Source organism: Pteronotus mesoamericanus, unplaced genomic scaffold (genome assembly GCF_021234165.1).
Source record: "Pteronotus mesoamericanus isolate MK-2021 breed Mesoamerican mustached bat unplaced genomic scaffold, CSHL_Meso_final contig_42, whole genome shotgun sequence".
NCBI lineage: Eukaryota > Metazoa > Chordata > Mammalia > Chiroptera > Mormoopidae > Pteronotus > Pteronotus mesoamericanus.
The window spans coordinates 617,369-632,822 of NW_026555157.1; the positions used below are offsets into that span (position 1 = coordinate 617,369).

Sequence of the window (15,454 nt, forward strand, 5' to 3'; positions counted from 1 at the left end):
CATGTACCAGAGATGACAGACTTATAATCTCATGGCTCTTTCAATAGCTTCTAAAAGAACTAGAAATTGTCTGGCTCCATTTGTCTGCCCAGGATATAGTTCTATGATTTATCCATGGAAGTTTTTGGCAGAATTTCACACTTAGTGTCTAAATTAATGATATTCCTTTCTTTTGCCATGACCAAAACCCACTCTACACTATATACATTATGTTAAAGAATTTTTATTTTAGCATGTGGACATGTCCTTTTAAAGTTTGAATTTCAGTTTCATCATGTTGACAAGCTGATTCCTTTAAATCACCCTCCATCATCATGTTCACTTTTTTTCTTTTTGAAAAGTTAGAAAACAGTGATCATCTTAGAGTTTTCAAGGCACTCACTTCAGCAAAATATATATATATATATATATATATATATATATATGTATGTATATATGAATAGGAAAACCATGTGCCTATTTCTTGAAATGGAAAAAAGATGAGTTATGTTATTCTTCTCATTGGAACCTTCTCTTGAAACTGTTAAAGATAGGGAAGGAGGTTCTAAATCTTTTTTATTTTTCTCCAGTAAAATGAGATTTTAAAAAAATTTTCTGGATAAAGATCAGATTTCTCTACCTTAATATTTATTATATATTACTTGTTTAAAATAGAAACATCAATAAGTTGGATGAATAACATGAAAGGGTTTAGTTCAGATATTTCTGAGCATTTCCACACCCTCTGATAAAATGATATTTGGTAATGCTTTAGGGCCATGACGCTGTTTTGAATTAGAGCAGCTACATCCCAACTCTCCCAACCACCATGCTCTCCTTACTAAGAAGAAAAAAAAAAATCTGATCAGGCACTGCTGGATCATTTAAAACATTGAGTGGATGTGTGAAATGAGAAAAAAAAATGCTCAATATGGGGTTAATTAGCTCTGTGGTATTGTGGGTGGGTCACTTCCTCAGGACCAAATCATGCAGGAGAAACCATGCACGTACAGACTTAGAAAATGAAAAGAAAGCTATGAACCCTCAGACTCTGGAGGCAAGAAAGTGAGTACTTTGGGCTTCACTGTTCACTGGTCAGAGTCCAGTGGACATCCCTCGAAATGTCTGGTGCAGGCCCCTGCAGACACTGAAAGTGAATCTGAGGTTTCAGAAAGCCCTAGCAAATCAGACAGTTTTCAAAATTTTCCTCTGGGGACTCTTTTTAAAATCGTTTTTTGCTCAGTTTTTTTTAATGTGTCTTGTTTTTTAGGTTTCATCTTGAAAACAACATAATTTTTTTCTGAAAGTATGGGTCAATCCTTCCCATTTTCATAATTGTATTCGGACACTGCCTCAGGTTCCCTGCCTGCTGAGATCAGCTGGCCAGGGTTTGCCGTGAAGGATTCCTGCTAGGCTATTTACAAGCTAATCCCTTTATGAAGTGGGCGGTGAAAGAGCAGGCAAAAAACATCCTCAATTCCTAGATCATTGATAGGTGAATGCGAGAATTCAGGTATTTATAAGGAAATTTCACAGGCAGGGCTTTCTAGGGCAGAAAGATGCTGTGAAAAAGTCTTCTTGGGCCTATGCTAACTAACAAAGAGCCAGGAAGCAGTGGAGATGAGCCATGAGGAAATCACCAATAAAGAATATGTTAGTAAAGTTTCAGTGCATTTATGTTTTCTTATGTTTCTGCCTAAATTATTCTGAAAGCAATAGGAACAACACTTCATAGAATGTATGGATAGAAAGTGCCCAAATGTTTACAACTTGAAAGAAAATGTGTGTGTGTGTGTGTGTGTGTGTGTGTGTATGCATGTACATGCCTGTCTTTATTTGCAGTTAAACTATAAGTAACATTGGCTTCTTGAGATGAGGAAGCAGGTGATCCCCTTGACACTAAAACTGAAAAACTGAAAGAGTCCAGGGCAGACCCCAGTACCAGTACACACAAACACAGACTCTCCACATACCACCCTCAGCCTGTGGGAAAACCTGAATTTGGATCATAGAATAGAGATAATTATGAAAATGCAAATTCCCCTGAGAGGAAGTATCAAGCAATTAAATTAATAAATTTTCAGATAACTGAGAGCAAGCTGGGGTTGGGAGGATGGAGAGCTGACTGAGAGGGCCCTGATGGATGTGGAAATAAGAAAGGATGGAGGGAGGGAGGCTAAGAGTAAGTTTTATGAATTCTAGCAACCTACCATATCAGTTTATTGTACCATAGTTTTTCAAAATTCAAGTTGCTGGTTGGCCTGATACCTTTGCTGGTTCAGTTCATTCCTGACATTTGAAACAGTATGAGCAATGGTTACCTGCACCAACCATTGCCCTAGTGAGGTTGACAGTTTAATATTGCTTTTATTTTCTGTGGTGATACTGAACAAAATGTTTCTTTTGAAAGGTCTTAGACTTCTATCCACCCAACTCCTAATCACAGTATTAACCAATCTCAAGCAGTCATTAGTGAAGACTAGAACAATATCCTATAACAAGTCAGCTATGAAGAAATTGGCATAGTTTATCTCTTTTATTCATGTTCTTATGAAAATAACAGGTTGCAAAATAAAACTACATTTCTTTCTTTCAGTCTCTTTTTTTAAACTGGATCTTTACAAGTTACACTGGGACTGATTTTTTTTTTTTCCTAACTAAGGTTAAATAACACTTAAAGGCTTTAACAGCCAAAGTCCATCTTTAGAAATACTCCTCTTCTATAATGTACTGCCAATTTCTTATGTGTGTGTATTTGACCTTTCTGATGCCTCTGCTATGGGCTGCCTGTTGATTGGTGCATGTTAGTGCTTTGCTTATAAGAGTTGGGCAATAGTTCAGTGATCCAGTCCAAATCTGGGCCACAGATAGAATGGACTCATCTGCTATTTAAGATATGTGGCAAATGCTTTAAATGAATTTGGTTCAGACAAGGTCATTGGAACTGTTCATCTAACCCTGTGTGCTGTATGTAATGAACACTTCTGCTGAGCTCCAAAGCTGCAAGGTAAAGACAAGAAAGCCAGTAACTTGCCACCCCTGTTAGAGCTTTTCCTGGGTCTGTTATTAAATTTACAGTCTTAATCACATGGAACCTGTTTTCGTCACTTAAAAGGACTTGTTCCCTGGTTCTACTAATGTCTTCGAAGATAGTCCTGGGAATAATAATAGTGAGTTTTTATATTATTTTCTGGTCTTTTTTTTTTCTGTTTTTTTTTTAATTGGAGATTGAGTTCATATGCATATTTATACCAGGTTTATGAACTATTCAGCTAAATGTCTCAGACATGAAAGAACTAATTGTTAAAATGTTGTACTTTAGCTAATTATTATGTTAAAAACTATAGTAGATTCAAAGCATTTTTCCTCAATTCTCTTAGTGTCATATACACTTGGCAAATTGAATTGTAATTCCCAAATTGAAACTTAAGCCCTTTTTTATACTATTTTGAATTTAGTAACTTACAGACTCTCTGTATTGCCTAATACTTTTCAAACTGTAAATATACTTTATTCAACTGTGTTGTGATTCTGTACTTTTAGAGTCAACATGTTACGGGATTTTGTAATCATATAAAGCTAAACAAGATGAAAGAAATTATTGAATTCATCCTCCTGAGTGAAGGCAAAACTGCACGTATTCCATCCAAAATAGATGAGGACCTTTCCTATTTTTAAAAGGACGTAAAGATAGAAATTTCTTAACTGCTCTTAGCAATCTATTTGGTTATTTAACACTTTGTACATTTAGGTTCATCTTTAAGTCTTAACTCAATTCTTCACGGGACAGCTCAATTCCATTTTGCTCTTCTTTACCAACCATCTTCTTTATAACAACTCTTCTTATAGTCAGAAACCTCTGAAGATACACCTAAGCTCTGTCTTTCCTAAAGTGAAATTATCCCAGTTTTTAAACATTTACTTTTGTTTTTGTAACTCTTGCTGTACAAGAGTGACAGAGGGGACTATTTTAAAAAATCCTGTCATATGCGATGCCTCTAAGAAAGGCACTGCATATTTTAACTTTACTGCATCGATGTGGAAATAGCCGCAGCTTTTTCATTATATGCTGATGGACAGAGCATTTGTGTTCATTTAACCTTGAGGTTGAAACTTGTTCCCAAAAAAGTAACTGACTCATAGCATTAGCTAGACCCAAGAATAAAGAGCATCAGTTTTCTTAATCTTAAAGCTCATCTTGCCCCCACTCCTAAAACTCACTAAAATTAACATTTCTTTGACCTCTCTCTGGTGCTATTTATTTACTGATGTAGCAACTTTTTTCTATCATCTTTGTCTCCTAAAATAGATGGACAGCATTTATTCAACAAACGAAGTGTCATGCTGTGTTTAGAATATTATGGTAGGCTTGGAAGATTTAAGTGTGAACTGTGAGCAAAGGCTCAGAGTCATAGATGTCCTAGGCGTGTTCAGAGAGGAGCAAATAGCCTGTCACAGAATGTAAGGAAACAGTGGTGAGAAAACAAAACAAAAAACAAAAAACAAAAAAAATTTGACAGAGGTGGATTGTGGCCAGATTGTGAAAGATCTTGGATGCTCTTAAGTAAATAGTTGGTGGTGGCAAGGACAAAAGTAACATTTTTCGATCTATATTATGGAAAGATTTTTCCAAGTCTTTAAAACACAGACTGGGCCCACAGTGTCCTCTGAGTTTAGTATCTAACAAAACCTCAGGTATAAGTACCTGCTTAATATATATCTTTTAATATAAATTTTGTGTCATAATTTTTCTCTTTGTATTTTAAAAAAAGGGGGAAAAAACCATTTGAGAGAACCATTTGAGTAAAAAGAGCCTTCTGTTCACACTGTTCTGGTTGTTTCTTTCTCCTGCTGAGCCTACATTTATTCCAAATCCCTTTGTCCTACTAACATGCTACTTTCTGTGTTTACACGCCAAGGAGTCTCAGGATGAGTTTGCCCTATAATAGGCACCACCTTTTTTGTACCAAATGGCATTAATGGTAGATTGTGAGCACCATTGTGAACAAGTGTTTCTAATTGACTGGCCCACATGATAGCAACACCAGGCCTTGAAAGGATGTCAATGTACTGTAGCAAAGGTCCTGGTATAACAATCCATTTGGAATCCTTAAAACTGCATAAAACCTCAGGTGTTTGAGGTACAGAAGGAAAAGTTGTTTGGGATCAGAATGTCATCATGCCATAGAGTTTGGTCTATTTTAGGAGCTATGAGAAATCATCCTAAATGTAATAAACAGATTTTGTCCCTGCCACCCCTCCCAGCACTTCTGCTTTTATTTCATTCTAATCTCCCAGGCCCAATACCTGTGAGAATCAGGTAGACTCAGGAGCATTTGTATGGGGTGGGGTTTAGTCACCAGTTGTGTCTCAGCAATGACTCAGGCTCGGAAACAGTCCAAAACCAAATTAAATTACTGAATTTTACTTCTTGAATTCTCTCATTTTATTGATCATTATTTCATGATCTAAGTTTTTGAAGGAAGACACCATTCAGAGTTATCATAGCTTATTAAGATAAAGGTAAGGCATCACTGTGATTTACTTATTGTTTTGCTCAAGATAGTTAAAAAATGGAGGATGGTCTTGAAAAGCAGGCCCAAGGATATGAATGACTATTTGTAGCATTTATAGTCTTCCTAAGACTTGACCGAAAGGATTGAAAATACTTCAAGAAACTTGTCTGTAGAGACCACAAAGTACCTAGTGGGCGATTGCTCATGCTCTGTGTGCGTATCTGAGTAACCCTTCCATCTGACTTTAACTTGTAAACCTTTGCAAGAAAGAAAATAGAGAATTAAAAGCCTCCAAATCCTGGTTGTGTGAAATGCCATTAAATCTAGCATAAAATTTCTTGAATCTGTCAGATAAAGGAAATCATGTATCCAGAGTGAAGATGGAATATCAATTGACAGGAACCTATGAAGCTGGCACTTATTCTGAGAGACATATGAATCTAAAAATCCAATAGTGCTTCATCCTTTGAAAACACTATGAGCCAGAAAGGTATTAGGAAAATCAATAAGGTAAAAATCTTCATCCTACTATTTGGAATGACTCCCACATAAGAATTAATTAACACGATGCTTCTAGAACATTAAAAGGATATTAAAATGTTATCTCTACCCATAGAAAACAAAGATATAAAACCACCTAACTTATAGAGAGAATAGTTGAAGAGAGAAGATTGCAAAAATTCAAGGCATGTCTGAGAGGTCATCTCTATCCTGTTGTCACTCCATTTACCCTCTTTCAGATGGAAGGATAAGTGTTGAACTTCAGTTCATCTGAATTCCTCAGTTCTGTCATCAGTGCTGTGACACATTCTAATTTTCTGATTCATTTGTGATGAATAAGCTCTCCCTTTTCTATTCACAGTGCTAAAAGTAACCAATTTCTTTGGCTATTATGATTACTTATTTTCCACTTTTTTAAAATTTCTCTTTTATTCTATTTTTTCCATTACCATTTATCCCCCTTATACCCTCTCTCACCTCCACTCACCCCTTTCCCTGCCACAACCACACACTGTTGTCCATGTCCATGAGTCCTTTTTCTTTTTTGCTCAATCCCTCCCTGCCCTAAGCTCCCCTAGCTCATAGCTGTCATCCTGCTCTCCATCTATGAGTATGTTGCTGTTTTCCTTGTTAGTTCAGTTTGTTCATTAGATTCCACGTATGAGTGAGATCATATGGTATTTATCTTCCTCTGACTGGCTTATTTCACTTAGCATAATATTATTTTCTCTAAGCAAAATTTGTCTCACTCTTTCTCAGTCAGTGTGAATACCGTGTACAGAAAAGCCCTTGGACAGTACCAGTGCTTAGGCTTGGAGTTAGTGAAAAGGCATGAGAAACTGACAACCCGGATTCTGTTTTTAACTCAGCCAGATACCTCAGCTGGCAAGTGGCTCAGCTTCCGCACCATAAAATGGGTATAATAATAGCTTTCCCTTACCACTGTGAAATATTTAGAATGCAAATCAAGCCAAACCTGTCTCCTTCCAAAGGAGAAGCTTAAACTAGCCTGCGAAGTCCTGAATGAGCCCAGATTTCAAGAGGAAACATAAAGTGGGAACCACCTAGAGGTAGTGTAATTTAGTGGTTAAAAATATGTAGACTTTGGAATGGTACAGCCTTTTTCAGATCCCAGCAGCTGTGTGATTTGGGGTAAGTTTCCCAATTTCTCAAATCTCCCTTTTTTCTCTAGTAAATTTTAAGTATCAGTATTTACTCATGTAGTCAGGATTAATCGATAGACTTTTAATGCTGCTTTTCAAATTCTCCTGTGTAGGTAGGCGATCTTCACGTTAGAGTGAGCGATCTGGTCCTGAAGGTGCTGGGGACGCTGACTGGAGCAGTCTGCCACACATGAGACTTGTCAGTGAGCTCTCAGGTTTCACCCTAAAAATATATACAGATTTTGCATTCTACTCCTCAATATAGTCTTGTTTGTTTCACTAAACTGGAAGTTCCACGAGGCCAAGAACAGTATCTGTTTTGCTTCTTCTGTAACATTCAAGAAATAGATATTGGATAAATGAATACATGTCAAATAAAAGTTTAAATTACTTAGCCACAAGGACAACTGCCCCACCAAATAGACAACCATGTCTTTATTATTTGTTTTGTGGCTTTGTGTACTCATTATACTGCTCCACCTCACTGGGTATACCCATAATCAAATTTGAGAAGCATTTATTTAGCAGGATGCCGGAAGCCACAGAAGGTACTCAGTTAATAGTAACTCATTTCTCTGCTATCTCCTTAGCTACCTCATTGCTCCTAAGGCTCTGTTGACTTTTTTTACTATTTTTAAAGAAATTATAAAGGACCAGTAAAGCCAGAGACAAAGGGCTTTAAAGGAGTCTCTGTGTCTCTAGCCACGCACAGCCACCCAGGCATTTTTCTATGCGTTGTGTTTACTCCTGGCTTCAGTTTATCCCAACGTGTTGAAACTTCCTAGAGACAATGAGCAGCAGGATTGAAAGAGCTCTTTATCCTCCTCTCCTTAGGCCAAGAGTTACTAACCTGGAATTCGTCGGTGACTTCCATGGTGTCTAGGAGCTCCTTGAAACTGGTGTTTTGGGGGAATTGCTGGGGGGAAGGATTCTTATAGGGATCTGTATTACTGTTGCCCTAAAACATTACATAAGTCAAAATCAGAATTGACTGCTATTTAAATTACAATTAATAATACCTTTAGTTCCTTGGAGATTGATAGTATATAATAAATTTCTACTCAGAAATCACAAAATTAAGATTAGACCTCCACAAATCGCCCCTTCTCCCTCTCTCTACTCTTGTCTCCTTCACCATGTTTTAAGGTCCTGATCATTTGGGCTTTGTAGTTAAATATTCCTTGCTAGATATTTGTATTTTGAACCTAGCATGCTTAATGCAAATGTTTTAAATCTTATGCAAAACTATTATAGATAATTCTTGAAATGTCTAATGAAAACAAGTTACATATATATACGGTGAATATCACTTAGGCAGAAAGAATGCATATCAATGAAATAACAATTCGAACTAACAAAAAATAAACCTGTACAGATTAGTACACATTCTCAAAATTGCCTTGATTGTAATTCAGTCAAATAGTCGGGGCCTTTTGATGTTTATGAACATTTAAGAATTGTATAAGAACTCTGAGATTAAATTTTTAGTCTTAATATTAAATTTGGGGTAGGTATAATTTTTCATTAATATATAAAGACAACAATTATATCCAATAAAATCTTCAATTTAACTTGGCTTTAACTTGTCCTAGATCGTGACATATACACTGTGATTTTTCTCTAGATCTTGGATTCTTGTTATTGACAGCCTGTGTATAATTGACATCCAGAAAGATAGTTATTTTTATTCCAGACCTTGGATGTATTGGTTAATCTGGGTACAGTTTGCACTGATGTCTTCTGATCACATCAAAAATTTAATTTTGATTGATTAACTTTTATGGAAAAAAAATGTTCCTTGAAATTTAGAAAGGCATGTTATATGCTTAGATATAACAACATAGATACAAAGTATAATTTTAAAAATAGCATAATATATTATTGAGAGTTATTGAGTTTATAACATGCAACACAAAAATGATAAGTGAGTATATTTCATAGATAACCACTAATCATGTTTTTCTCCTTCCCCTCAAAGGTTGGGAAAGAAAGAAAGCTCAAAAGAAGTTGGGGGAGAAGGAGGGAGGGAAGAAGGAAGAAAGTAGAAGGGAAGGAAGGAGGGAAAGGGAGAAAAGTTTTTTTTTTTAATTTATTGATTGATGTTTAGAGGGGAAAGGAGAGAGAGAAAGAAACATTAACTTGTTGTTCCCTTTATTTACGCATGCATTGGTTGATTCTTGTATGTACCCTCACCAGGGGTGAAACGTGTCAGGACAATGATCTAACCAACTTAGCTACCCAGCCATGTTCAGGAAAAATATTTTGAAAGATGCACCTGTACAATTGTCTAGGATCCTGGTTTGCCAAAGAGACCACAATGTAGCAAACTTAGAGCTGTAAAGTCCTTGAAAATTAGTCATATATTGTATATTGAGGTTTGTATGTACTTTCAATGAATCATAAATAATCTAACTGTCTTACTTAAAGTTTTCATTAAGTTCATTACTTTTATGCCCTGGCTAGTGTGGCTCAGTGGATTGAGTGCCGGCATGCGAATCAAAGGGTTGCTGGTTTGATTCCCAGTCAGGGCACATGCCTGGGTTGTAGGCCAGGTCCCCAGTAGGGGGCGTCCAAGAGACAACCACACATTGCTGCTTCTCTCCCTCTCTCTTCCCTCCTCTCTAAAAATAAATAAATAAAATCTTTTTTAAAAAGTTCATTAATTTTGTGAAAGAATTGAAAAACATTGGAGACCTCCAGCCTCTCTTGTGTTAGCATGCATGATCATCAGATTTTCATCTCAACTCTTGTCCATAGAGAGCAACTCCAGCCCTTACACGTGCGTGTGCATGGACAGGGTTTCACCTTGGAATTAAAGGAGTGGATCATTCTTTGGAGGAACATCTATGATCATGCACTTGTCCAGAAAATTTGCTGAGAAGTGAAGTCTTTAATTGCCAGTTTCTGCTTTAGCTTTATTCTATGCTGAGTTATTTAATCAGATCCTTTTGATCTCTTTTAATATGGTTTATTTTGCGTATTTCTGGAGGCCTTATGTGAAGTGGTTATAATCATGGTGACAGAGAGACAAGAATTCAATCAGTGTTAAGTCCTTGATATATTTGAATGGGAGGGGAGTGGGGATACCTGCTTTGTTTTCTCAGCATCCTTGGTTGGTTTATTAATTTCTCGTGGATCTTATGTTTCTTCAATTTTACTCGTCTGTAAGAGAAGCTATCAGAACAATGGTGAGCAGACCAGTCCCATAATAGTTTATTTGGCTTGTGAGTTGACGATTACAAAGGAGAATTACTAGATTTGAAATAAAGAATGAGAAAGTGTTAAGTTCAGCTCCCCCAAACCTGAAGTAGTCATGATTAGAGGTGTGTATTGAGGGACAAATGCTTTAACCTAATATCATTTTGTCAGAAGGGACACTGCTAAGCTGGTAAGATGGGGAGGAAGAGGCAGTATCAAGTCCTCAGCCAGCACCAACCCTCGTCCTCAGCTGAGGGTTGACAATACATAGAGGTGGTGAATTTGTCCAGAGGATCTTCTGGGCACTAAAAATAACTAAGTTTATCCTTAAAAGAATGAGTTTATCAGAGGCTGACTCATCCTTGTCAAAATGAGCTAAAATTTCTCATGTACTACACAGTAAAGCTTTTACCTAATCTTTTTTCTTTTTTTTAAAGATTTTATTTATTTATTTTTAGAGAGAGGGGAAGGGAGGGAGAAAGAGAGGGAGAGAAGCATCAATGTGAGAGAAAAACAGCAATCAGTTGCCTCTTGTATGAACAAACCTGCAACCCAGGCATGTGCCCTGACCAGGAATTGAACCTGATATCTTTCGCTTTGCAGGATATCGCCCAACCAACTGAGCCACACCAGTCAGGGTGCTTTTACCTATTCCAGCCAGTGCTGCCCAGTAGACATTTATGTACACAACAATAGAAATGCTGAGTACTTGAAATGTCACTAATGTGACAGAGGGACCTAAACATTTCATTTTTCATTAAATTTTAATTAATTTAAATTTAAATAGGTAAATATGGCTATTGGCTGCTGTAGTGTCCAGCATAGCTCTACAAAATACTTGTATGATTTAGATCATAAAGAAGTTTACAAAGAAAGAGGTTGGTACTTCTTGCATTGAGAAGTATTGTGCTGGTCACACAGCAGGAGATCACACCTTTGGAAAATGTTATGTGGTTGGATCTCTTTCTTTGGGCTTCAGATAATAAAATGGGTTTTTACAGCTCATCTTTTAGGAGCAACTAGTCCCATCTATACAATACTTAGATTTGCTTTCTTTCTCCCCATAGTACCATTGGGTTCATTTTTAATTCCTGTTTTTTCTTTGATTTTCAGTTCCTTGACCATCAGTCTGTGGCCTACCCCTTCTCTTTATGTAAGTAAAATTGGTTTCTTTACTTTTCAAAGAAGTGTCAGATGTGGGAAATTTGGGTCTTTATTGGCAAGTTGTCTAGTTGACTTTGTTATGGTTTCCAGCACTTCTTCAGTATGTATTAGCTTCTTTTGTGTTTGGAGTCAGTGCTATTGGTGGTAGTAGCGGTAGTTGCCATCCATGAGGGGGCTGGAAGGACCAGCGGCCTCAGCAACTGGACTTAAATAAAGACTGCCTTTTACTCAGTCACAGCTGCCGTTTGCAAAAGTCACTGCTCTCCTAAACTATAGCTCACATTCTTCAGCCAGATACCCACAACAGTTGGGCTTTTGCTCCATCATCAATAAATGGGCAATTATTTATTCTTCAGTGATACACCCATCCCTAGGTTCAATGTTTTTTAGTTTCAACTTTGTCATTTACTGACACAATTTCTAATATCCTTTTACTCAGAAGTATAAAACTTCAGCCATTTAGGTTAAAATTATGTGTGAAACTGTAAAGTCCAGGAGGGAAACAAAAGGAAAGAGAAATTCAGGGCTATGTTCACCAGTAGGTTTATAAAAGGTACCATTCTTTTTTCAGAAAAGATGCAAGTCATTTGGAGAGGAGAAAAATATTGATTTCAGATGAAAAGAGAGAATACTTATTATTTAAAGCCCAAACTAGGCTTCACTCAATGGATTTGGATAAAATTTTACCTTGAGCTGCTTGAAAGACATTCTGGAGCAGTGAACCTAAATAATCAAAGTCGTTGTATGAGACACCACCCAAGAAATGCTACAGGTAGTGGCAGTCACCTTATGTGATAAATAATCATTTATATACTTAAATAAACGATTTCTTCCAGCTCCTCTCTCACTCTCTGGTGAGCACAACTGGTTCCCATTCACAGCATTCTGTCTTACTTCACTGACTCTTCACTCTGAGGATTTCTTGTGTTGTAATCATTTACACAGAAAGGGGGTTCCCATGGCTCTTTTGCTTATGTGTGGCTTCCACTAATATTCTTAGAGCTAGTTAAATATATTTAGGGGAACAGAATCCTCCAAAGGATGCCCAGGCGAAAGTCTGAAGTGACAGTTATTTGACAGAAAAAGGAGATTGATTAAACTCCCCAAAGACTGGTGCTGTGCATAATGCACTTATACAGCAGGGGTGGATCCTCTCTGCCCCTGACAAGTCTTGTTATTCCTTATTCTCAGTGTTGATAGAGTGGGTCTGTCAATGCTTCAGAGGGTGTCCATGTGCATGCTTATAGTTGCCACTTTATGTCTCTGTGTCCCTACCTCAGTTACCTAGGACTGCATAGTTCTAGTCCTCTGACTGGCAAATCATTTTTGTTACAGTTCTTTGTGTAAAAACAGTACACATAATAGCTCTGTGTTAGACAAGGCATTAATCCTCACATCACCGGGGATGAGTCAGCACAGTGCACTCCTGCCCGCACAGCTTAGCTATTATGACGTCAGCACTGTAGGGCAAGCCTCAGACACAAGCAGTACAGGGGACTGGAGACCTGTGTCACAATTAGAGATCAAGATGGAGACCTTTGAGATAAAAAATGTAATTGAAAGGCCGTTTCTGGCTCATAGGAAATTGTGAAACTGATTTTTTGCTACATCAACCATCAATCGAGCAGCTTGTAGAGAGATCCTAGTTTTTAAGCAGAGAGAAGGCTGGGAGAATGACCTGTGATGGGCTGATAGTCCATTAATGTACACACTAACCTCGTCCCAACCCTGAGCTGAGCTTCATTCACTGGGATTGTTCTAAATCCTGAGGCTTGCCTTTGTATCAAGGGTGGCAGGGCCTATGACCGTCCTACTGTCCTCAAGTGCCCCACAGGCACAGCTGATGGCTCCAGAGGTAATGCGCATCAAAAGGAAAGGAAAGTTCCTTGGGAACAGATCAGGACATTATCTCCCCAGTGCTTCTAGCTTCAGAGTCTCTTCAATGGCCTCCTCTAGACACATGCACAATTCTGCCTGTTTGAACGTCTCTCCTTGGCACTGCATGTACTCCAAAGTCCCAATCTGTATTTGTCACAGACTTCAGTAGGAACTGAATAGTTTCCAGATGTTTCCCCCAAGAGTTTTCCATTTCATTATTCTTTAGCAAAAATGGAGAGGATCCCTTCATGACCTGCCATGCCACCTTGAAGCAGGTTATCACAGACTTGCCCTGTTGGGAAGAATGGTTCTTATTAGTTAGACCTCTCTACAGTTCAGACCCTGTTCCATTCTCAGGACAGTACCTTTCAATATTGAAAACTAACTATTAAAAAAGCTGAACATTCACTGCCTCACTGACATTCTCTCTTAACAAGACATTCCCCCATCATACCATCTACCCCTGAGTATTACTCTCATCCTGTGAGTCATCAGGAAGTACCTTAGTTCTGGGATCTTCTGCCCTCATTAGATGTCTAAGAGTCTCCTACCATGCATATGTAAGCTAATACTACTGCTTGGTTTAGTTTTGATTAATTATCATGCTCTTTATTCAGTTTTATTCTGTTTTCAGTCAACAAACACTTATGGAAAACTAGTCACTCTGCTTGGTCCCTGGAACTCCAAGATAAATAAGAAGTGCTACCTGTTGTTAAAAATCTGACAGTCTGGTAGGGGAGCTAAATAGAAAACAAAGGCTATACCATGTGTTAGGAGCTGGAATGGAGGTATATACTAGATGTAGTAAGGGTTATGAGAAAGGGGTGCCTACCCACATGTGAAGAGGTACCCAAGCTAGGCCTTGAAGTCTAAAGAATGAATTGCAGTTTACTTGGTGGGTGTGGATGAGAGGGAAGCAAAAGGGGATCAGAATTAGGAAAAGCAAAGTCAAAGCATTTGCGGTCAGGAGGAATCAAGCAGCAGCCAGATCCAGAGGACAGTGGCCAGTGTGGCTGGCGCATGGTGGTGGGAAGGGGAGCTTGGAGATGAAGCTGGGAAGTGATACAGGGCAGATCACAGAGGGCCTAGAAGGCTGTGCACAGGAAGGAGTTTGGACTTGATGCTGCAGGATTGAGGAGACTGAAGATGTTTAGCCAGATTTGTGCTTTAGAAAAAGAGCTTTCTGGTGATGGTAGAGATGGCTGACTGAAAAGGGGGAGATTGGGTCAAAGGTGAAGACTAAAGGCCTGAACTGTGCGGTGGTGGTGGGATTGGAGAGGAGAGGCTATTTGGTAGTGTTGGTATAGTCACTGACATTGCATAATGCCAGCATGTCTAGGCCCAATGGAAAGCCCTTGCCTTCCAGGGAGAAGGCTGATGTGTTGTGTGGGGCCAAATGTCAGATCAAAGTATATCTTTATGGGAGCTTCACCAGAGCCCTCGATTTGAATCTGACCACACTCTGGGTTGCTGCTTGCTGGTCTCCTGAAATGTGTGTCTCCTCCCACCGTGGACTTTGGGGTGGAGCAGGCAGATAAGGAGAACATTGCCTGTTTTGCTTGTCTCATCTTTCATCTGTAAATGAAACGATTTTTTTTAAGGATATCCCTCTGAAGCCAATCAATGCCCTGATTTTCTATCATTTTCCCACTGCTGCTTTTTTCTAAGCGGAAGTTTCAAGCCATTGAGCTGAATTCCAACTTATGCACAGCCGGGTGTTGAAATAATTCAGTATATTCATTCCTGCTTTCTGAATTAGAGTTCACCATAAGTGTGCTTTTCTCTTGTTCACTTTGGGCTGCCAGGACAATTTAAAGGAAATTTTCAACAGCTTATGTTTCATGTACCATGTTCTCTTTTGCAAATGGGAGTAGATGCGTGGGTGTGTTTGTCTTCTCTATATTGCTTTCTGGAGAAAGGTTTGAGGAGATGAACAAGACAAGGAACAGGGACCTATGCAAAGCCCAGGTCCCTTCAGTGACCTGAGTGCAGAATGTAGGCTGGTGATCAGATGGTCAATTATGTGTTTGTCAAAACACAGTGGGCTGTATTCCA

The 15,454-nt window shown here is 38.3% G+C and overlaps 1 protein-coding gene across 11 annotated transcripts in view; it reads left to right on the top strand.

The window, feature by feature from the left end:
- Nucleotides 1–15,454, top strand: part of ZBTB20 (zinc finger and BTB domain containing 20) — an 804,941-nt gene that overhangs the window by 617,020 nt on the left and 172,467 nt on the right. For 9 of the 11 annotated variants that reach the window (XM_054577266.1, XM_054577265.1, XM_054577267.1 and 6 more), the window contains one exon: nucleotides 11,471–11,510. The gene's annotated coding sequence lies outside the window, so the exon portion shown is untranslated. Of the gene's footprint in view, nucleotides 1–2,832; nucleotides 2,987–3,126; nucleotides 3,150–11,470; nucleotides 11,511–15,454 lie in introns of those variants that run through there. The other 2 variants (XM_054577273.1, XM_054577275.1) reach the window with 2 other exon arrangements.